The following is a 23,064-nucleotide window of genomic DNA, read 5'->3' on the forward strand; positions in this document are numbered from 1 at the left end:
ATCAGTCAGTAGTGGAGTACTATGGGAGTTGATATCGGGGCCAGTACTGTTTAACCTCTTCATCAGGGGCCTGCATGATGGGGACAGGGTGCACCCTCAGCACGTCTGCAGACAGTACAAAGCTGGGAGGAGTGGTTGGTGTACCAGTCGCTTGTGCTGCCATCCAGAGGCACCTCGACAGGCTTGAGAAATGGGCCAGCAGGAAACTCATGAAGTTCAACAAAGGGAAATGCCGAGTCCTGCCACTGGGGAGGAACAACCCCGTGCACTAGTATATGCTGGGGGCTGACCAGATGGAAAGCAGCTTTGCAGAAAAACATCTTGAGGTCCCTGGAGGACAGCAAGTTGAACACACACCAGCAATGTGCCCTTGCAGCAAAGAAGGTGAACAGCCTCTATGGCTGCATTAGGAAGAGCTTTGCCAGCGGGCCAAGGGAGATGGTCCTTCTCTGCTCAGCACTGGTGAGAAACATCTGGTGTGCTGGGCCTAGTCCTGGGTTCCCCAGTTCAAGGGACACAGATATACTGGTGCAAGTCCAGCAAAGAGCCACAAAGATGGTGAAGGAAGTGGAGTCCATTTCTGTGGAAATTAGTGTTCTTTGACTTTACCTTGCTTTTGTCCCAGTTTCTCTCTTTGTGGCAGGTTGGTGCTGTCAGCTGCATGGAGACACCCACAATTTTAAAATAAATTTCTCCAACAGCACCTGGGTGCGGCTTGACCAACAGCAGGCTAGACAGCTGACTTCCAATACAGACAGATGGGATTTGATGGGGGAAAGAGGAGCAGCAATAAAGCTGCCACACATCTTAGCGCTGACTTCAGTCTTTGTGCTTTTCCCATTTTATTCCAGTCAGCACTGATGCCAGTGTGCAACAACTAGTACAAATCAGAACCACTGACATATATTGGACTCTGCTCAGACTAAAATTAATAGTGAAATCACTTGGAAGGTCTAAAAGTTCCCCAAGTTTCATGAAGAAAAATAGCTAAATTCTCTATCAGAAAGAATTACAATCCAACAACAGAAAATATTAAATATATATTTAGCTATCTAATATTTCTACAGCTTTGGAAAGTGATCTAAAAATAAAGACTTGCCATAAGTTTAGAAAAATGATCCTTTGCTATGTCATAAACTTGCAGCACTAAATAGAACATTTTCCTTAGCACAGTGGCAATAAACATGGTGTAAGGCTTTTGTGTATTGTTAAAAAACCTTACTTTTCAACCCAACATTGGCTATACTTTGGGCAATGTCTACAGACTACAAGAAACGGGGCGGGGGGGGGGGGGGGGGGCGGCCTTTGTAACCTTTCTATAAAAGATGTCAAAAAATTAAATGAGACTGAAATGCCCTTGGAAAGGTAGCACCCAGGCAGCCCCTGGAAATGTAGGCACCAAAGATATAAGTGAGGGCTGCAGCCCATGGCTTGCATGGAAAAGCACTGCCCACAGAGGCTGGACACCCCAATAGCATCAGCAGGATGGGGAGAAGATTATGCCAAGAGCAGCTGGCAGAAGGAAGAAAGGACACAGCTCAGAAGGGTTTATACCTCCATTGTCTTCTACCCTGCACAGGAGAGGAGCAAAGAGTGATTTGTGCTTGAATAGTAGTTCCTTCCCAGCATGGTATCTGGGGCAGAGACCTTTACTTAAGGTCATCTCTTATAGTCCATAGGGAGCAAGCAGAAGGAGGTACCTCAGCCGGGAAGTAGAGCACCCATCTAGGTTAACACAGTGGTTTCTGTTTATAGCGATTCATGGAAAGCCTTTCTTCAGTTTCAGCCCAACTGCATTCACAAACACTCCACTCAGGTTTCAGTCTGAGTTTCCCTGTCAAATACGGCTCATTTGAAACTGAGTTACTCCTGAAACTCCTGTTTACTGCGTGAAAGTGAAAACTGTCCCTATGCTGCATTTTGGGGGGTGGGGGGGGTGGGTGTGTAACGTGAGAGCTCAATACCTTTTTCTGAGTTACTAATTTAGTTTGGGGCCTTGTATTCCCCATAGGTCAGTCTTTTTTCCAAAACCTTTTAGGAGTCATCCAGGACACGTCTACACACCTTACAAAATCCTAGTTTCAGTGTAGGAATCACTTGTACTTTTATGTCCGGCTGCCTTCACTGTACCTTAGTTCAATACAGTTTGTATTAATAAGGAGGGAAGCGGGGCCAAAAAAATATATCTTTGAAAAAGTCTCTTGTAAGTGGTATTGTCTGGGCACCAGGGCAGGGCAATGAGAAGGCTAACATCTAGGAAAAGGGAGATTGTCTGTACTGGCTGCTGGAGCTAGAGCCTGGGAATTTTCCTAAAGGCAGAAGCATGAAATGAAGCATTGATATGACCCTACAGAAGCACATATTTTGCCTTGATAAAATCTCACAGATTAAGAAGCTGGGGAGGGCAATCTAAGCAAGAAAGAAATGGAGACAAAGAGATAGAGAAGGCAGTGGGCCAAGTAAGGAAGTAGGAACCAAATGACATGATTCAGAGGAAGAGCTGTGCACGACATGAGGACTGGGGACTGCGTGGAAGACCCTGACACACACAGCTCCTGGGAGCAGTAGGGAAAAAGAAGAAAGAAAAGGCAATGAGCATATATACTCTTTCTTCTTTTTAGAAAGATACACATACACATTTTTGTACATAAATACACATTTTTGTGTTCATAAATATGCATGCATACATATATATACGCATACATGTATGTGTGTATATGTGTTATTTCTTGTGCTATTTCAGTAGAAAAGTGACTGGTGTGCAAAGAGTGTAAAGAGTGTTTGTCTGTTTGCTATCAGCTGTTACATCCCCGAAGAATAAATTGTAAACTCACTTTTCCAGTAGGACCAACGTTCTCAGCAAAGATGAGCTGACATTAGTCAGGAGCTTGGTGGGGAGGCCAAAGAGGCTAATACAGCTGTGAAAGCTAACAGGCTGACAGATTGTTTATTGGAAAACTGCCAGAGAAGCCAAAAGAAGAGACCATGTTTCAAACCAGCCAGTCAAAATGGAGCTTGGGAGTTCACCACAAACTTGAAAGCTGCGTTTAGCACCAGCTCAGCAGTGCCCTACCTATGCTGTGATACATTTTAAATAACAGTTTGGTATTTGTATAAAATTCTTACTTGATTCGTTCTAAGCTGCCGACAAATCATCATTCCAAACAGAAAGTCTCTGCAATATTAATTTAATCAAAACCATTATTCAGAATTTCCAAACAGAATTCCGCCCCCCCCCCCCCCCCCGCCCCGAATCACACAAATGCATAAACACTTCATCTACAATATCTACATGTTTAGCTGCAAGGGACTGCTGTAATTACTTTAGCCGTGGATCATGCCATGAAGTACTGATCTCAGCCACTGTCCTCACATCATTGAAATTAAGACATATTGAGACATATTTTATTATGGTCTACAGGGATCCTGTACAAACAGCTTTCAAAAATGCAATGCCACAACAATAGTACTGATCTTAGCCCATCCAACGTGTATAAATATACACCATCCACAACAAACCAAAACAAGCTATTTCACTACTTAAAGGCTAGATGGAGAAGGCAAGAAAAGGATGGTAGGTGGGCAAAGAATTACTGACATACAGAAGCAGGTCCGTTTTCTGGGGAAAAATTGTGCCAGGGTTAGAAAATACATGACAGAAAGCACAAAGTTGTAGGCAGGAGACAGATATGAAGCTGGTAAACTAGTACAGGAAGGTGACATGGCAGTGAGGGCAACATCTGTAAGGCCCTGAAGGTGAGGCTGGGAAGGTTTCATGTGATGCAGCTAAACAGGAAACCAATGAGTGGCATAAAGGTAAAGCAAAACTACCACTGGATCACTTAATCTACTGTCATGTCAAGTCTCTATGCAATTCACAGCTTACAGATTTACCAGCTAATGCATTCCTCACAGCAAACTTCTAACTGAGCCAACTGCGCAGAAAGTTTTCAGTTTGGCTCCACCAAGAACGGTGTTTTGTTCACAGCACGGAGCAGTGTGGGAGAAGAGGACTCTTGTTTTCTGTCATTGCCGTTGTATGACGTTCAGCACACTGATGGTGGCATCCTTACTTGAAACGCACCATGATTTGTGCAACCCTATGAAGGACCCAGGTGCAGAAGCAACCCCATGGTTACACTCTCCGGATAACAGAGACCTGGTCCATTGTGGTCATGAGCAACTTTGCCACTGGGGAGAGGAAAGAGGACTGTGCCGGTTGCTTTGCTCCAACTGTATTGCTTCCCAGCCTATTTATAGTGTAATTTTAACAGCCATGGAGGACACGTTACTTGGCTGCCCAACTTGGGGTACACAACTAGCAATGAAGGAGGGGGAGGAACAGCAGAGGTAATGGAAATCATAACATGTAGGCTACAAGATCATAAGAAGTCTCTTTCATAACTCAGTGCAGCAAACAGGGGTAGAGAAGGTGAGTTTGGGGGTTCAGAGTACAATCTGGAGTTCGTCTCACCCAACTAAATGCAAATAAACTCCTCAGGGAGAAGTGGAGCTGTTCTGCATTTATGCCAAAAATAAACGAGAACAGTCTCTCGTCCAACATGATAACTACTTCTTCTGATGATTTCTTTTGGCTTGTTTCTTTCTCACCCCACAAAATGCTGTGTAATGGGCAAATGAACATGGAGTTCTCTTGCAATAAATTGGATGAGGGAACAGAGGGAAATCAATTTCTTTATGATGGCTCCTACTAAGAACAAAACCAGAATGCCTAACGAGTGCTGGAATGATAGATGGAGTTTGAGGACAAAGTCTATTATTACATTATGTTAAACTAAAACAGCTTTGTTGACTTCAATACATTTATTCCAAATTTTGTACAGATAGAGACTGTGACTGGAATACATACAGTCTACAAAGTTGTGGAGCAGGTTCTGGAAACTGGAGGGGTTTCTGCTTCTTCTGACAGTTAGAATTAGATGGGGTCAACTACCAATTATACAACACATAGGGAAAAAAAATCTAACATTGCTAGCAAAGGATATGCCAGATGAATTAATAGGAAATTTCTCTAATTTATGAGGTTTAAAAAAGAAATCCTTACCTGGGCTGGAACTAAAGAGAGAAAAGTGAAACTTTACAAGGACATTAAATAAATCATTTTAAAATAGCAAAACATGCTCTTTCCCATGACATGCAGGCGACCAGCAGAAGTCATGTGTGTAAGAAGATATTCTCTAGCTCAGAGTTTAATTGGAAATTAAAATTAATGTCATATACAATAATTAGAATGGGTGTTCTCAAACTGTTTTTAAACATTTCCTGTTGAAGAAATAGTTTGCTTACCCTGTTTTATACTCTTTGCACCTATTAAACCAAAAACATATATACAGAAATACATAATTATGAATAAATCCAGGCTTCTACTTCCAGCAATTTATAAGGTTTGAGGCGGACTGTCCATCCCTCACCAGACAGCCTACCTCAAACCTTATAAATCACTGGACTATGATAATAATTTATCAGAGGTACATTAAAGGCAGAAATTAGCACCTGCATTAATGCCTAATCAGGGCTTTTAAGGAATCTTCCCATTGCCATACAGTGTTGCCCCCCTTGGCAAATCTGAAGATAGGCACCAGACCAGAAAGTGCTCTTATCTGGAGCACTGATTCCTACAATGCCGTGAAAGAGCACTGTTCAACTAATGAACTCCTTTTGTAAGAGAACATCTTTCATATCACTGCTCTAAAAAGCATATCAATGCTTAAAAATTCAGGTGTCATCCACAGACATTAGGATGGAGCATGTGAGTCACATCAGGAAGTTACCATTTCTGGGACATTCCTCACGGTGCATTTTTGAGAGCAGATAAGGATGATTGGGTTCTTCAGTTTGCCATGGCTGGGAGATAGTAATGTTTCTGGTCTGCAGATGGCACAGGAGGAAGCGAGATACTGCTGCTGCCAGTGGCACATTGAAGCAAGAGAGGTCCCTTGTTCAGACTACAAATGTCTTTGTGGAGTGGACTTTGCAGAACTCCACTAGCAGTGCAGCTGAAGATAGCATTCCTCACATGCATTAGCATCTAGTAACAGGGCATCCTCCAAAGCACTGATTCTTACATCTTTATTCCTGACAAGGAATAAAAGCAAGTCTTTATCCCTGATATTCCTGATCCCTTTATTCTGATTCCTCATGTCTTTATTGTATCCTTACAGGGCAATATCAGAGGAATGGTGGAGCATATCAAAACACGCGTGTGTGTTTATTTGTTCATTTATTTTACATGTTTACAAACCCAGGACCTTGGAAAAGTGACTTAGAAAGAGAACGTCTGCCTGCAGGCATATGGACCCTGAGGGCTACAGATGACTCAAACTTTTTCTGAATTACAAATTTTTTACTTAATTTTGAAATTGAAATGTCAGTCTTCCAAAAAAATTTCTGTTTTTAATATGCAAATGTTAAAAAACTACTTCTGCTTATTTTATACCTACTCACATATTTAGCTATTATTTTAAAGGGGGTTCTAAAATCTCCTGCTAACTGTTCACCAGTAGTTGTGGTTTCCAGTGACACCTCCTGTGCCAGTCCCCTCCTGAGTAAAAACGGAGAAATCTCACACTATGAACCAAACATTCATGACTAATTTCCCATCCAGAGGCTCAAAGTCAAAACCCAGTTTTGTGAAGCATGTAAACCCACACTTAATTTTAAGCTCTGTTCTTAGACCATGCATTTAAGGTTAAAAATTTTGCTGAATGGAGATTGCCGTAAGTGCATCTTCAGTGCTCTGCTGAATCAAGTCACAAATGCTGATTAAGTTGGAAAGCTAATTCTTATCACAAGTAAGTTGAATACAATCTTAGAAGACATCTACTTTTTAAGGTCAGAGTCTAAGCTCTGATATACACTTTATATCTGTAACATCTCAAAAAATGTATAAACACATCTGACAAACTGGGATGCATGTCTGTTGGCCACTCCTGGTTACTAGACAGGCTATCAGATTTGCATCACACACATATGTGTGTTTCCTGGCTCCCCTCAGTATGTGACCTACTTGAGCTTCCTATGTGGAAGGTTATGGTTTAAGAAGCAAAGTTCATGAATCACCCTCTTTATACACCCTGCCCACAGACAGTGTGCTTGCATATGTAACCTCCTATGGACCATTTCATGCTTGCAGTCATTGCAGCAGACATGTTGAAATGGTTTGCACATGCCAACACCTACCTGAAAGTAAAACCATGCCATTAGAATAAATTCAGGACATTCCCTTTGTCAGCTACAGAATACAAAAAATTCTCCTGTGGTTTTACCTCGGTGCAACACCCATTGGCTTAACGAGTGAGCAAACCATGGCAAGGCTGGATTCAAGATGTGCAGGGAGGCATTCAACATATCAGCCCTGCAATAGGAAAAAATATTCATCAGCTTTGCAGGACACCTTTGTTTGTAGCACAAAGCCTCCTAGATCACTGAACAAGTCTGCCCTATCACCTACCGCATACATGTAAAATACACACTGCCTCCTGTCCTCTAAGCACAGTTTGAGGAGCAAAATCACCTCTCCTGTAAACCCCGATTGAGCAGTTATTACCTCACTCCTCACTCAGCCTCCTCAGAGAGCAGTTTTCAGGTTTCTTTTCTCTGTGGTACTACATCAGTCACTATTACCAGCCTTCAGCCTTTGCTAGATCTGTTACACATCATTCTGTAATATGTTCACAAAAATTACTTTCCAGCCCAGGTCAGGATTCAATGCATATCAAGAAGACCTATAAAAGGAATAGAGCCATCAGACGTCACGTCATTCTGAAACAACCCCAAAAAAACAAGTCAGCTTTTTGGAGGAGACAATAGGCTTTGAATTTGGTAATTACCAGCTATTCCTGATGACTGTACATAGGAAAAGCCACAACCTCCACTGTTCATGGAGGCTGCAGATGTAAACCCTTCATTATTGCTTCTGCTATATAAATGTTCTTTTGCTTTCCCATGTATTTAACCTTTATGATGGCAAAGAAATTCAATGTTTAAATTAGCTTTAATTATGTTTTTCCTCGACTGTTGCAACAAGATCCCTTGAGTGACATCTTTATTTGTGTAAAAGGCAGAAGAGTTTGCAAAAATGAGTTTTAAAACACTACTTCTGGCCCACAAAAGTCTTTCTCTCACAGGGCACAATAGACAAAGAAAGGAGACAAAATGTTGGCCTAGAAAAAAAAACTAAGATGGAAAGAGTTTTCAAGAATCCAGTTAAAACAAAGTGTTATAAAGATTACAGATGGCACATCAGCCTGAGAGGACTACACGACTTGGGCAGACCCTTTCAAGGCTATCTATCTAAATTGACTAGTGTCCACAACAACATAAGATTCATAAGGCACAAAGCCATCTCTGCTCCTCTCCCACATAATGTGCTTTTCGAGGTGCATTAGATTTTACATGTAAAATGACTGTATACTTCAAGACACTTAAGCACTCTAATCTTTGGAAAACAGAAGCGCAAATACTTTTAAAAGTCTGGCCCATTATCAGGTGGAAACCTGGTCAGATTCAAGAAATTGGTAAAAGCAATTTCAGTCACTTCTTTCTTCTCTCTGTTCACCATCAATATATCCTTTTCATATATTGGTCTAATTTAGGCTGCAAGCTCTACTGAGCAGGGAATATGTCTTTACATTTATACAGTGCCCCATAAATTTATGGCACTAGATGTGTTTTTATAATAATAAGTTAGAAAAAAAAATCAATTATTTCAGTGAAATGATACTTTCCTCATGCTAGCAATTGATATTAACGCCTCCAGCAATAGCTGATGCTGGCTATATCAATATCAGAGCCTCAGAAAGATCCTGGAAGTTGTGCTCATGTGTTTCTGTAGTGTTTGCATTTTGGACTCCTGGAAAGTAATAAAGCACTGCAATACAAGATGTCTCTTGGCTCCTTGCTGACATAAAGGCACTTTGCTTATCAGTGAATTAAAGGCAACTTCTTACATTCACATAGCTAAATCATTACTGATGTAAGACCATTACATCAAATGATTAGGATACACATAAGTGCAATGCACTCAGCTTTTGTTTCATTATAAATTTCTTTGAACACTGATATAACTGCTGTACCTCCCTTTATGTAGGCCTTTTGTCCTTTCAGCTTTTTTAAGTGCTTCTCTGGCCCACATTGCAGGACACAGCATGGTTTCAGGCATATATTTTGCTCTAGTGGTATGCATGCAAAATGAATGCAAAATATGCAGCCAAGATAAGCCCTGGCAGATCTGTAAAGCAGAGCGGAAGAAATAGTTTTGCTCGTTACCTTTAAAATCTCTTCCATTTGATAATTATACAACCAATAGAGGGAGAAAAGCACTTTTCTTTGGCAGAGGTGTGTATTTTCCTGTAATCGTGCAGAACTTTCCAGGATGCCTACTCTTTATTTGAATCCTTAGGAATTAATTGTTTTATCCACCCATTTCCACAGGACAAGGCCATTAGATAATGAGACCTATAAACCTTTATAGTTAAGGAAAAACACGGATAATATAGAAACAGGCAGAGCCTTTGCTGGCATAAAAGGACACCTCTAGCTAGTTAACAGGAATAGCCAATGCATTCCTGATCATAAGCGCAATGATTTTAACAGCTGGTCTCACAAAATAGATCCCATAATTAATACATTTGAAACAAACCTGAGTTGCTAGATTAGAGCACTCTGTTCAAGCAGTGGGAGCATTCGTTAAATTGAGCATCAGATATCCATTGTCTGAACATGGTACTGATAGTTGCATTGTAAAGCTGATTTTCTAATATTCTTGGGATGCAATGTACTGCATTTTTTTCATCATTTCCTCTACATGTAAACTGATCTCCTGCTTTGAAGCAGTACTATTTAAAACAAAAGGGTTTGATTTATAGCCAGTCCCCAGCCTCATAAATCACACCTGCAGTGTGGTGCTCTGAGCTCCCTGTGTTCTGCCAGCATTTACCTTTTATAAATGATTTGGGTTTACCTCCCATTGTGATGGAGCCTAATACAATTGCATTCTTCTCTCCCAGCATTCACTCTTGCTGTTGCTCATTATTCCCACTGGGAATTCAGACCTAGTTTTGCAAGCTTGCTGGGGGGGAGGGGATTGATTGTGGTGTGTTTTTTTTAAATTAAGGAATGTTGAATTAAAAATTTATGTTTGCATTCTGTAGCTTTTTCTATTGCTAGACATACTATGCAGTGGACTTTTTTCCTCCCCATTGACTATGCTTATATTTAAGCTCCCATTTGCTAAGCTAATCATTTGGAACTTAAGGACAGCAGCTTAAAATGTCCAATATACAGAGTATTTGACTTTCGGAGTAACCCAGGGATGCACATCAGCTATTCTACAAACTGCATATAGAGCTCTAAAGTCTCATTTAAGAAAAAAACAAACAAACAAACAAAAAAACTTGCATCCCCCAAAAGACTAAGTCCAAGGATTATTTTTTTTAACTCTCAAAATCTATTGAAGTGTCCAAAAGATGTTTATATAATATTTTAAAATTGTGTCTCAAGTTCTCAACCATATAACAGTTCTAGCTGGTTAAGCACAGTTCAGAGAGTCAGAGATAACAAGACTTGCTCCTTAGAGCTGACAGCCTTAAGTCCTGATTCAGGGAATTACTCCTAAGTCATGGCACCATTTAACTGAGATTAATGGGATTTGTGCAAGTCCTTTGATTTCCTCTGTACCAAAACAATTAATGATTTAAATTGTTCAATTAATGACCATCATCACTGCCATTTTTACTGTTAAAGAAAAACAAAGAATTAATTGTAGTTTGAGATTGGTAAAAGCCACAAAATCTAAGTTACATTTCTGTCACAAATACTCAATACAGCTTAGATTCAGTTTTGGAGTCCAGTCTTCCAAGCATTTAAAACGGACTCTGTTATTTGATGAGATGGTTGCAAAATTTAGACTTGAGATTTAGAAGGCTGCAATGCGTGTCAACGGAGATCAGGCTCAGACCTAAGTAGTTGGAAAAATATTTCTGAAATGAATAGTAGTTATTCAGAAAAGCTACTCCCTTTCCAACATAACTCACAGGTGGACTAGAATAAGTGGACCTGTTCCAGTTCAATGAAGGATTAAGTTAAACACTTCTATTTTCAAAGTAGATTAAGTGAAACAAGAAGACATTTTGATTCCCAAATTAGAACTGTCCACATGTGCACTTATGCAGGAAGAGCTTTTGCACTTTAAATGCAAACCTTACTTTCATCCAAATTAACTTTCAAATGAAGGCAGCAAGCCTTGAATTTTTGTGTCCATTGTTTGAAAATTCATAGAAAAGTATTTGAATGAAAAGTAGGCTTCTCAAGTTCGTAGTGTGGGCATAAAGATTATCAGTTGTAACAGTTCTTGCTAGGTAATGACTAGCCTGATTTTTAGAACCTGTTTTGAATTTATAGTGACTGATTGTGTAAAAACTAGTGATTCCAATACATGCTTCCAAAAAAAGAATTTAGTGAATTCAAACATTCTGAACAACTGTTTTAACTCTCCAGCAATTCAAAACTAGACTTTATTGTGAGAGAAAAAAAAAAGACTCATAATTACTGAGAAGCAAACATCTAATCTTTAATGCCAATATTTGTTACCTCAAGTTTAAATTTCTTGGATTTGTAACCCAAATATGATAGAGCCATGAGAAGAGATGGTAACTCTGCAAATATTGTCCATCTGATATTTTATCTTATCGCAGGACAAGGTACCAAATCACTGCACGAACCTCCTCCCTCATTGCAGTTATTGTTTGATCCACAGGTTAGTTTTACCATTGGTTTAACTGCAGTAGAGTGCAATTATGCAAATCCTGGAACACATGCATAAGGTTAAATTACATCTTGCTGTGTAGCCTTGTGCTGCCACAAAAGCAACCCTGCAAAGTATGTAACTCCATGCACTGTTACAAGTCCTCTATTACGATTTGTTTTATGAAGTATCTTCATATATTCAGCCTCTCATGAAAAGTGGTACAGGACTATAAGCTTCATTCTGAAGTATCTTCACATGCAACCATGTCCACTGAAATATTAGAGAGTTTTATTGCAGGTTTGGGCCAGCAGTATTTCAAGTCCTTTTTATTCAATGGCATGTGAGGCAGCATAGTCATGACATATATCATATCCTTATACATTCATTTCAAACAACCCTAAAATTCCAATGTTTCTTCCTGAAGGCAATGTCTTTATACAAGGTCCTACCAAAAATAAACCTGCAATAAAAAATGCTTATGTAAAAAAAAGAGATTTTTAGTTGAAAGCATAAAGCCTGCTCCTCCATCAAAGTAGTCATTTGGGTTAACTTTGAAGCTTGATTTAAATATTAGCAAATGTGCAAGATTTATTGTTGTCTTTACACAAAGCAAAAGGGCATTAAATGTGCCCCAATGTCTTCAATGAATTAAACTCATTTCAGTAAATGTAGATATGTTTCAGCTAATGGCTTTGTTTATAATGTGAAGCAGCAATTATAAGCTATATCTGGAACACTGATAAACTCATCCAATCGCCTCTCAGATACTGGCATGACCAATTTAAAGGGGACTACTAAACTTATGCCTGCTAAATTTCCATTTGCACACACAACTGCAGTAGCTGGAAATGTGCAGTTTAATTCCCATACACAGCTTTGACTTCTTCACAGACAGTGCTAAAGACAAGTATCTAGAATTCTACTGGAAATTTGCCCCCTGTGACTCCTTACTTGCTAGTATTCTTGACATGGTCCATCCAACTATTTTCTGAGTTCAAATTTATATAATAAAAAGTCTTGCAATCTATTATGTGATTAGAATGGAAATGCCTGCCCCAAATGCTCCTGTAATAGATCTGATACTTTGAAAATACATTTAAATATCTAGACCTAGCAGAAGAGGACTGCTTATTTCCACTTCTGCAGCTCATTTACCCCTGGGAGAAATCAATAAAGAAAATTTAATCAAGAAACTTGCAAAATAAATATCTGATAGATCCATTAATATGCAATAATAATCAATAAGGAGGGCCTTCCTAGCATTAAATGACTAGCTGGAGGAACCATTAACTGTGCGAAATTTCCAATGCAGAGTGGAATGGGATCTTGAAAACACTTATGCACATTATCAGTCCTCATTCTTACAAAATAATCCTGATTTGTGAGAGCCAGATTTACTCATTAAAGTAACATCCTGCCTAAGTACCATAACATACCTATTGTTTCTTAGGCACATTAATAAAGTACCATTTTTAGACCATTTGTTAAAAAGTTCTGCAAATACTACTTACAAAATTATTAAAAAAAAAAAAAAGCGCAGTTGCTTTCTTAAGAGCTTTAAATTTTTAAGTTGAGTTCTACATTCCCATAGATACACTGCTTCAGTCCTATAATGGTCTTGCTTCAGCACAGTAAGCAATAGGGAAAGGGACTTACTCTGAACATTTCAATAGGCTTAGCACCTTCATTAGCTAAGTGTTCCTCCAGTGGACCCCAATGGGATACACCTTTTTTTTTTTTCCTTTTTCATTCTCAGAAAGAACTAATTCTTGTTCGTGGCCCTACAGTTGATCTCAGCACAATAAATATGCAACTGTGTCATTTCTCCCTAATACACCCCAGGCACCCTTCTCTGGCTGGGTCACACAGTGTCAGGTGGTTGCAAACTACTTATTATCACCCCAGATCATTTGTACAACAGCAAGTATCATCAGTGACCTCCCCCCTAGAAATGTGAAGTTTTTAGTTTATACACAGAACCCTGTTTTCTAGAAGAATTCTTAGAATGATGGAATGGTTATCAACGCAAATAACAATCAAATGCCTCTGCTCCAAAAGAAATTAGTTATTCTCAGATGTCACATCAACCCCATCTTATCCAATTGTACATCTGAGGAATAATTCTCTGATGCTACAGGTTGTTCTGCTTTCTTGCTCTTTGATGAAGATGATCATTATGCTCCCCAGGATAGGTCTCAAAGACATTTTTAAGGAAAGTGCTTGACAAAGAGAGAGCAATCTTGGAAGAAAAAGAGCCTATAAAGAAAAATAATTTTCTTTAGATGCAAAGGAGGCAGAGAAGGGTAATGTATTTCTCAAAAGGTCAGTAATGGAATACACAGCTTTTCATCCCTATGTCACCAGTTCAGATATAGCTGACGTTGTCAGTGATCAGAAGTGGTGAGTTTACAAATGCTGATATGCTGCAAAACATCCAAGAGGCAGAGTGATTATCTACAGCAGCATCAGAGGTGGAAAGGAGGCAAAATAGGGTAAAATTAATGCTAGCTTTCAAAATAACATGAAAACACATCTCTAGACAGAATACAGTTAAGAGAAAGCCTGTCTTCATGGTGAGGTGGACTAGTGACCTAACAGCTGTATTCTACAAGATGTTTTTAGATCTAACAGGACCATTGCTACACTCAGGTCAAATGAAAATTTTCCCCAGACTACCTTCTAAGATTGCTGTTGGTCTTTCAAACATTCATCAAAACTCCTCTATCATCATGTCCATAAAAAACCCAATCATCTATGCTTGCCAGGTTCAGAATGGCCAGCAAAGTTCATTATAAAATTATATTTTATTTAAAATATTATTGTCAAGTTCAGTATTTAAAAAATCATTACCACATTCACTATTTTTAAGGTATTCCAAGTGATGCTGAATGTCAATGACTGTAAAGCTAGCCTGTGCATCCTGTATCACCATCAACACCATTAGTTTGCTTTTACTGTCTTCTTTCAAGTTTCATGTAGCCTCTTCAGCCCTGGGGCTATGTTATCCTATCTACTAACTAGTATATTGGATTCTGATACTGCCTGGGCTTTCAGGACACTGCTACAGAACAAATCACCATCACGATCAATATCTGGGGAGCCATGACATTGCTAGATGTGAGCTTGGCTCAGTGACTCCATTAGCACCATCAATACACATCCAATGGCCATGTGAGCAGCTATGTGATGTAGTACTAGTCACTTCAGAAGAATCATTGACTGACTGAGTGCACAGACACAGAACTGACAATTAAATGAACTAACAGCTTCAATTTACTTGCCATGATCAATTCAAGCTACAGTGCAGTCATGCAGGGAAAAGTTAGGAACAGCATGACCAAGCCTGAACCACAGCTCCCATTTTGTGACACAGAGTCTCCCAACAGAGAGTTCTTCTGTCAAGGTCAAATAAGACATCTTAAAAATAATTTTTCACGGTTAATCTTAAGGGTGGTCTTTCAGACACAAGGAAAAAGATTTTGGCCAAGAAAACTATGGAACAATGAAATGGAATAGCTGCTGAGTGGGCTGCAGATCTTGTTTGCAGTGAGAAGGGAAACATCCTGCATCTAGAATGGAGTCTACTGAGTATCTGCATATAACCCATACCTGGGTCTGACTCTTTGCTGTCTCAAATAATGGGTATTCAAATCTGTGCAAAGACTGTGAAACACAGTCACTCTGAGCAGACTTTTACACCCACTTTGCAGCCCACAGAGCAGGACACAAGAGCTGGTCCCCAGACCCAGCATAGGAGCTCCGTGCCATTATGTGCAGTAAAACCTACATTTACAGCATGTTTTTTCAGGCTCCTTCTTGTCCACTTTTTTTCTTCATCCTGAATACAGGAATGGTTTATTTACTTTTCATATCTCTATCCTGTCTGAAAAAGGTACAGCACTCTTTAAAACTGATAAAACACTAAGTCACACTGAAGTGGTTTTGTGAAACTCATCCAAGTCCTTCAGTACAATTGACATGGTTTCCTTTTAACATAGATTTGGCAGAGTTGAATAGACTCCCTGGAGACTCCACAGTTATTTTCAGTAGTGACAAGAGCCCATCCCAAACATAACTTTCAATCTGTTCATCCCTCCTTGAATACTAAGTAGAGCCTTTTCCTGTTATAATGTACTGAAACCAACCCTGTGTAACAAAAACACCTCCAGCACCCCAATAGCACCTGAATTACTTTCTAAGATATGCGTCCTAATGCCACAATTGCTCTCCTTATTAGATGTAGATCAGGCCAAAAGGACTGTGCAATGCCTTTTATCCAATCCTACCAGCATGGGAAGTTCCACTGGGAGATACACATTTGTGTCAGGGGCAGCATATAGCACCTTGAAATTTAAAAGAAGCACTAATGAAGAGAGGATGCACCCAGAGGACAACAGAGATTTAATGCAGGCCAGAAAGAGTTGGGATTCCTCAAAAAAACACAATTAACTTTCAAAATAAAGTGCTAACTTAGTAGTACTTCTATGTAACAGTATCAATCAAAAGCAACAGAGAGAATTTACACCTTTATTTTTTGGCCAGTGACTCTTATTTTTAAAAGGCAAGTAAGAGAATTCCCCATCATTGGTCTTTTAACACATTTGTATAGATACAGGATCTCTGCAAATGCAATGCAATATCAGTTTTGGCAAAGGCATGGTTATTATGGAAGCAGTAACTTTGATTTTCCCAGTAATTGTCTGCACATAATCTCACTAAAGTCTTATACTACAACAATAAAGTTTGGAGACTGTTTTCATGGTCTTCATATTATTTTTTCTGGGACTGCAAGATTATTCTAAAGAAAAGAAAGCAATTAAGATGCATTGTTTGATTGTGATCACTCATTCAAACAAATGCATCATTTACAGAAAACATTCCTCTCACATTTCACATTCTCCAAGTTTATATAACAGTGTGCCCCCTCTTTCCAACAATTTGCATGCAAAGTCTGAAAAATTTCTCTCCTAGTAGGAAAAAAAATCTTACCCACACACATGCTAGACACCTTTTAATGTCTTTTCAAAAGGAGATGGGTCTCAGGATAACATGCAAGACATGAAAGGCCCAAAGACTGCATACAATTCTCTTGTGAAACAAGAGACATGATGCTCCGACAGCGCAGCCAGCCTTTAAGCATTACTATACGTCTGCAATCCAACCTGTCTTCAGTCCCACAAGCACAGCTGCAGTCCCAGGGGGTGGTTTCCTGCAAGCCCATAATGCCAGGCTGGCTACTGGGTCTGACAGCCCTGCCACCAGCCCTTTCACAATTCCGCGCATCTCAGCCCCTCTTCAGAGTGCACGTATCCGAGTGCCGGTGCCGGGGGCTGATCAGCCGCAGTACCCGGCACAGAGGCACCGTGACAACAGTGCATACCTAGAATGTAAAAGGGGATCTGAAGAATAACTTACCCTGACAGATAACAGAGCCAATTAAAAACAGTGACAGGACGTCTGTGCAGCCGTACAGAAATCTCTGACAAAGGAAGAGAAGTGCAGTGCTATCCTGCTATCTCTGCTCAGAGAGAATTTCTACCAACTTTGCTGGGCATTGTATCAGTCAAAAAGTAGCAAAGACACAGAATTTTGTTGTCTTAAGAGATTTCTCAGTTGCATGACACATGCATTCAAAAGATAACAACTTCAGTTTCCTATTACTATGAATGCATTAAGCTATGTTTAATAACAAGCACAGCATCATAAATGTCCCTGAAACCATTTTGTTTATCTTCTGTCATTGAATTTGATATGCCTAGAAACACTTCAAAATTTGTTAAAATCATTTGTAAGGCAAATATTATCATCATGGAAGCTCACGCAAGTGCTCATGCCTGTGTACTGGAAAAAATATGAATAGCACATTATATTTGGCATGATTAGTGGGTGGTAGTAAAACATTGTAGAACAGGTTGTAAGAACAATTTAGAGTGGTACCGAATGGTTGTATTATTAAATTTCAACATATTGTTTAAGACAGCAAGTACATGGTCTTGTTCTATTCTTTAAATTATTATTTATATGGATTTCGCTGTCCTCTGTTAAATAATGTCATATAACCATTGACCAAAAAAAGCAATTGATCAGCTGAACAACATAGAAAGATTTAGCATCTGTATACAACACAGCAGCCTTTTTGCAGTTTGTGTACCTAAGATGAAGTATTATATAAAACCACCAGTGCCATTCAGCAAAATGTGTCTCCAAAGGAAATTAATTAGAATTACTTTAGCCGCCTTGTTCTAGGATTGCAGCCTAATGCCAAATTTTGCCAGGAAACCAGTCCTGATCTCTTCCTATTCCTATTGCTCGCTGGCAGCAGACAGGGGGTGCAGGGGCCTGGACACTTTATTTTGCACACATTATTGACTTCTCAGTTTATCATCAGTTTGACTTCAGTGGGAGTTGTCACCAAAGGAAGACAAGACTTGGTGTGTGACCAGCTCAAAAAGTTCATTCTCCGACTGCTAAACATTATGCAGAATATTAAAACCCAACTTTCGCAAAACCCAACTGGTATAGGCTTTGTTGCAAACTGCTGAAGGGCGTACATTTACCAGTATTTACACCACCAGCCATCTACTAGTGTTCACCCTACCTCCTATAGTCCTCACACATCCTCCCTGGAGAGGCAGTCTCAATGCAGCAGTCCCTCCTACACACTCAAAAGCTACACCACCAAGAATCCAAACAGTTCTCCCTCCTGTCCTGTACTGAAGGAACTATTAATTTTTTTAACTTGCCACACAACCCACTGCTGACACCAAAAGCAACATTCCCAAGAACAAGATTGGGTAACAGATTTTGTTCAACGCCTTTAAGCCTTTGAATGACAAGATGTCAGCAGCCCTGATCAAGCAGTCATAGAATCACAGAGTCATAGAATGGTTGGGGTTGGAAGAGACCTCTGAAGGTCATCTGATCCAACCCCCCTGCTCAGGCAGGGTTACCTGAAGCAGGTTGCCTGGGATGATGTCCAGATGGCTTTTGAATATCTCCAAGGATGGAGACTTCGCTGCCTCTCTGGGTAACCTGTGCCAGTGTTTGAGCACCCTCACTGTGAAAAAGTGTTTCCTGATGGTCAGATGGCACCTCCTGTGTTCCAGTTTGTGCCTGTTTGAGTCCATAGCCTGATAGAAAGATGACAGGGAACAACCGCTGGGGTACTAGGCACAGTGGCAAGGTAAGCAGGCATTGCTATATGAGAAGACAGAAACTACTCCAAACCTTTCTACGCACAGTTATAGGCTCCATACGCATAGGGACCTGTTTTTCACTCCTTTAATGGTCCTGTCATGAGGTTTGTGATACAGCTTCTGTCACAAGCTCAACATGCACCCTTTATGCTTTCCTATCCCTATCAGAAGGTCAGCCTCCATCTCTGTAGTGATGGGCACACTTAAATAAATTACAGTGAAACTTCTGCAAACTGTCATCTGAAAGGGCCAAAAAGCCTAATTTTGTTCATTATGGAAGCTTGGAGGCAGGATTTTGAAACTTTGTTCTGTTGGTTGTTTTTTTTTTTTTTCTCTAGTAAAATATCAGTTTAATGTTTTTGGAAAGATTTTGGGTTTTGGTGGTTTTTTTGGTGGGCAAATCATCAAAGCCTATTAGCGTAATACTTGCTATCGTTCATTTACTGGAGAAAACTCGTTAAACACATGTCACTTCAAAACTGCGTGACATAACATGAAATTGAAATGACCTTTATTTTGGCACACTACTGCACTGACTTAGAGTATTACTAAGACCCAAGCGTTGCCTGTTTATGAATGCCAGTCAGGCTACTAGTACGGCTCTAATGTGCTCAGAGATTGTGCAGCCTATGAGCAACTGTAACTAACTGCAAATAGTGAAGTAGCTGTGGGGGAACATCCACACCTTATCAGGAGGAAAAGCCACTACTTTGAGACAATAGATTAATTTATGTTGGAAATTTGACTAAATAGAAGTGGAAACTTTGACCAATTACTCACTTTTGTCAGATGCTGTTTCAGTGTTTGGCCTCCTGTCCATGAACTTGCATCTTGGGTCTAGGTTACTTCTTCCCATACATATGGTTCTCACACCAAGTCTGTAAGAGTGACAGCTGAATGAGTCACGGTCATGCTTAACTTCAACCACAAAGGTGTCTAATTCTTAGGCTTAAAAATGCACATGACTGCATCATAAAAAGCCACAGGCTACAACACAGATCTTCAAAGCACTGCCACAGAGCGCACAGATGTGTATGTCAACCCTCTTGCACCCACCATCCCACTTTCAGGACTCAGGATAGTCAAACAAGAGTCAGATTTCCACTCATTTCCTGAGGTTGCTCAACAGCTTTGGACAGCATCAGATGGATGCTGTGGATCACTAAGTTTCTGTCCCCTGGACCTTTTAACACACATTCAGCCGTCCCCCTCTCTCATCAGGGGACTCCTCCTGAAGAGGTGGCGAGCTCCAAGACAAAGACATGACTGATTCTTATAGCTGTTCCAACAAGGGGCTCCATGGCTACAGCAAATGCAGCATTTCACTGTGTCCAACTGAGGTCCTTCTCCTGAGGCCTAACAACACAAAAGACATTTTGTAATAGCTCCCTTTGAAATCAAATTAGTAATGTTTCAAGGCATGACCCGTAAAGGGCTGCTGTCCAGAATCTACATGTGTTTGACAGATACATCTTCCACCTAACGGGCCTCTTCAAGAGTACAGATGGAATCAAGATGTGTGAACAGAGCTCCAAAAAGAGAGCCATGGGATATCAGGATACACAGCAAAGCACTCTATCTCAACAGATAAAAAGGAAACAATATCAGATTCAGATACAATGTGAAATAGCTCACTCCAGCTGGTAGGACAGATTCTAACACCATTATATAGGTGAGATTATTGCAGAGGAAGATGCTATTCCACATGTGCAAAAGCTAGCAAAATACAGCCCAAAGTAACTATACAACCTTGTGCCAACTCCTTAAAAAGGTCATACAAAGTCACAAACTCCTTTCCACATATGTCCATACACTGCAAAAGTCTAAAAGTTACTGTGGGCTGTAGCTCTGTATACCCAGGTACCTGATGGGTTGGAGACTAGAGTCTTTTGAAAGCAGCTTATTTTTACCTAGCTAGCTAGCCATTTGTCAGCTGAAGGACTAAGTTTGGCAATTTATGCACAGTGTGTGTTTGGTTTCAAAGGGCTAATAAAGATCAGGGGACAACATTTCAGAGATAAACACGTGGCACAGAACCTGTGGGTCTTGATAGTAAAACAAAATGAATGGAAAAGTTAGAAAAGAAGATGAGTTTTCAAGTTTGCCATGATGTATTTGCTTATCTGCCAGAAAACTAACCACTCCATTGTCCTGCAGGATGAATGTCTATGGACTAGGACTATGAAGATGAGAACCCCTCCCCATAGTGTATGAAAATGAGAAAGTATTTGGTGGCTGGTCTTTTGAAACATCCAAAGGTCCCATTTGAATGTACAGAGAATTAATTTAAAGCAGGGCAACTTCCTAGTGCAGGCCAGGGCTCAGATCCATAATGCTTTTTCACATGAATTCACAGACAAGAAAAGAAAAATCATGCTAGTATATCAAAAACCCCTACAACAGCCAAATAAAATGAAACACCTGCTGGCAGGAACTCTACCAGCTACTACCTGTTGCCAGTGTCTCCCATCTGAAAAGGGGACACGACTAGAGATGAACTATGTGTATTTTATAAGATGAAACAGAGTACAAGGCAAGGCCCTAAAAACAGATAGGCTGTGCAATCTACTCTATGGACCAGCCATTTCTGAAAAGAAACCAGATACTTTAGGCTAGGACTAGGAGCCAAGGCTGAAACACCACAGAGAAATGCCTGTGATTGACAACGGCAGAATTCACTGATGGTATAACTCAACTTATATCAGACTCTCAGTGGCTCATTTCTTCAATGACCTTCAAGTTCTGCCTCCGCTAACAACAGGAACGGCAATCATTTCAGGAAACAGAACAAATTTCTGCCTTCTCACAAGAAGAACAGAGGAGCATGCAGTACTCTTACACAGTTCTGAGATAAGGTTATAGCCAGGATTTGGTTCAAGTTTATATATATCAAGATTTTCAGCTGCATTTGATTACTTTAAATGCCATAAATCACTGACTAACACTCAAGATTTTCACATAATTTTTCCAGGAAGTTACTTTAGTGACCAGGGAACTGACACAGTGATTACAGAACTATATGCAAGTGCCATCCTAATAAACCTGACATCCCCGTGAGACGTGTGTAATATGAGATTCAAACCCTGATATGAAGGACCAACCCTAACAAGGTGGGAATTCAGCTCACTCTCCATGTTCAGGCAGATCTCCCTGCTTGGACTGTGAAGGTGGTCAGTTGTTGTATTGAGTTTGGTCATTAACAGCTGTTCCTCAGGACAGGAGTGAGAAAACCAGATCTCTACTACTAGAATTTGATGGTCAATGACTTTGCATATGAATCCTAGTGTGGCTGCAGCTCTCTCTCTGTTGGATTATAAACCTAGTTAAACCTTTGATTAAGGAGTTAGTAAATGAATAGTAACCTGATCATTGTCATCTGTATCAGCAGCAGAGTTACACCCTCCCATTGTATCTGAGGCAGTAACTAGTGTTCTCCATGTGACTTGTAAATAACCTTGGCCCTGGAAACTGTGCTGTTGGAGTAGTGGGTAAGAGGAAGCTTTAAAAAAAAAAAAAAAAAAAAAAGCATTAAAACTAGGACTAAAGCCCAAAGGCAATGATCAGTCTGTCTCACAGACTGTCACTCAGGTTGAGCTGATGCTTACACACCGAGTTCCCCCCTAGAGTGGTACCTCTTTCTTTTCAGTCTATCATGACATATTTACAGCTTTGTCTCTCAGCTGTCCCTACTGAGACTCCAGGGATCCACACTGGCCCGTCATGAATGTGCTCAATTTTTCTTGAGCTACTACTGCTTAGAGCCAATAGAAGATATTCAGCAAAGAATTAAGAGTCTGTGTTAATGTGATTTCTGTCATCCACATATATCCTGGATTAGGTTAAACATATTCTTTCTGCCCTTCCCTGTTTCAGCACTGCTTCCAAATGTATATGGTATAGAAGTAAGCGTGCATGAGCTACATCTATACTAGAAAATTGAACAAGCCTGGGACTGTTCTTCAGGATTACAGCTACTGGTTGCAGATAGTTCCTATTCATACTACTTAACCTTCTTAGCCTCCAAAACAAGATGGTCAGGTACATATTCAGAACGTGTCCCTGGTTGGAGTTAATCCCTGAATGGTGCCTGTAAGTTATTTG

At 40.1% G+C, this 23,064-nt stretch overlaps 1 long non-coding RNA gene across 7 annotated transcripts in view; it reads right to left on the reverse strand.

Moving 5' to 3' along the window:
• Nucleotides 1–23,064, reverse strand: part of LOC126046323 (uncharacterized) — a 47,524-nt gene that overhangs the window by 12,822 nt on the left and 11,638 nt on the right. For 6 of the 7 annotated variants that reach the window (XR_007508308.1, XR_007508305.1, XR_007508307.1 and 3 more), the window contains 3 exons: nucleotides 19,744–19,841; nucleotides 7,568–7,745; nucleotides 7,287–7,375 (listed from right to left, as the gene is read on the reverse strand). This is a non-coding gene — a long non-coding RNA (uncharacterized LOC126046323). The remainder of the gene's footprint in view (nucleotides 1–7,286; nucleotides 7,376–7,567; nucleotides 7,746–19,743; nucleotides 19,842–23,064) is intronic. The other variant, XR_007508304.1, reaches the window with a different exon arrangement.

This window comes from Accipiter gentilis, chromosome 16 (genome assembly GCF_929443795.1).
Source record: "Accipiter gentilis chromosome 16, bAccGen1.1, whole genome shotgun sequence".
Taxonomy (NCBI): Eukaryota; Metazoa; Chordata; class Aves; order Accipitriformes; family Accipitridae; genus Astur; species Astur gentilis.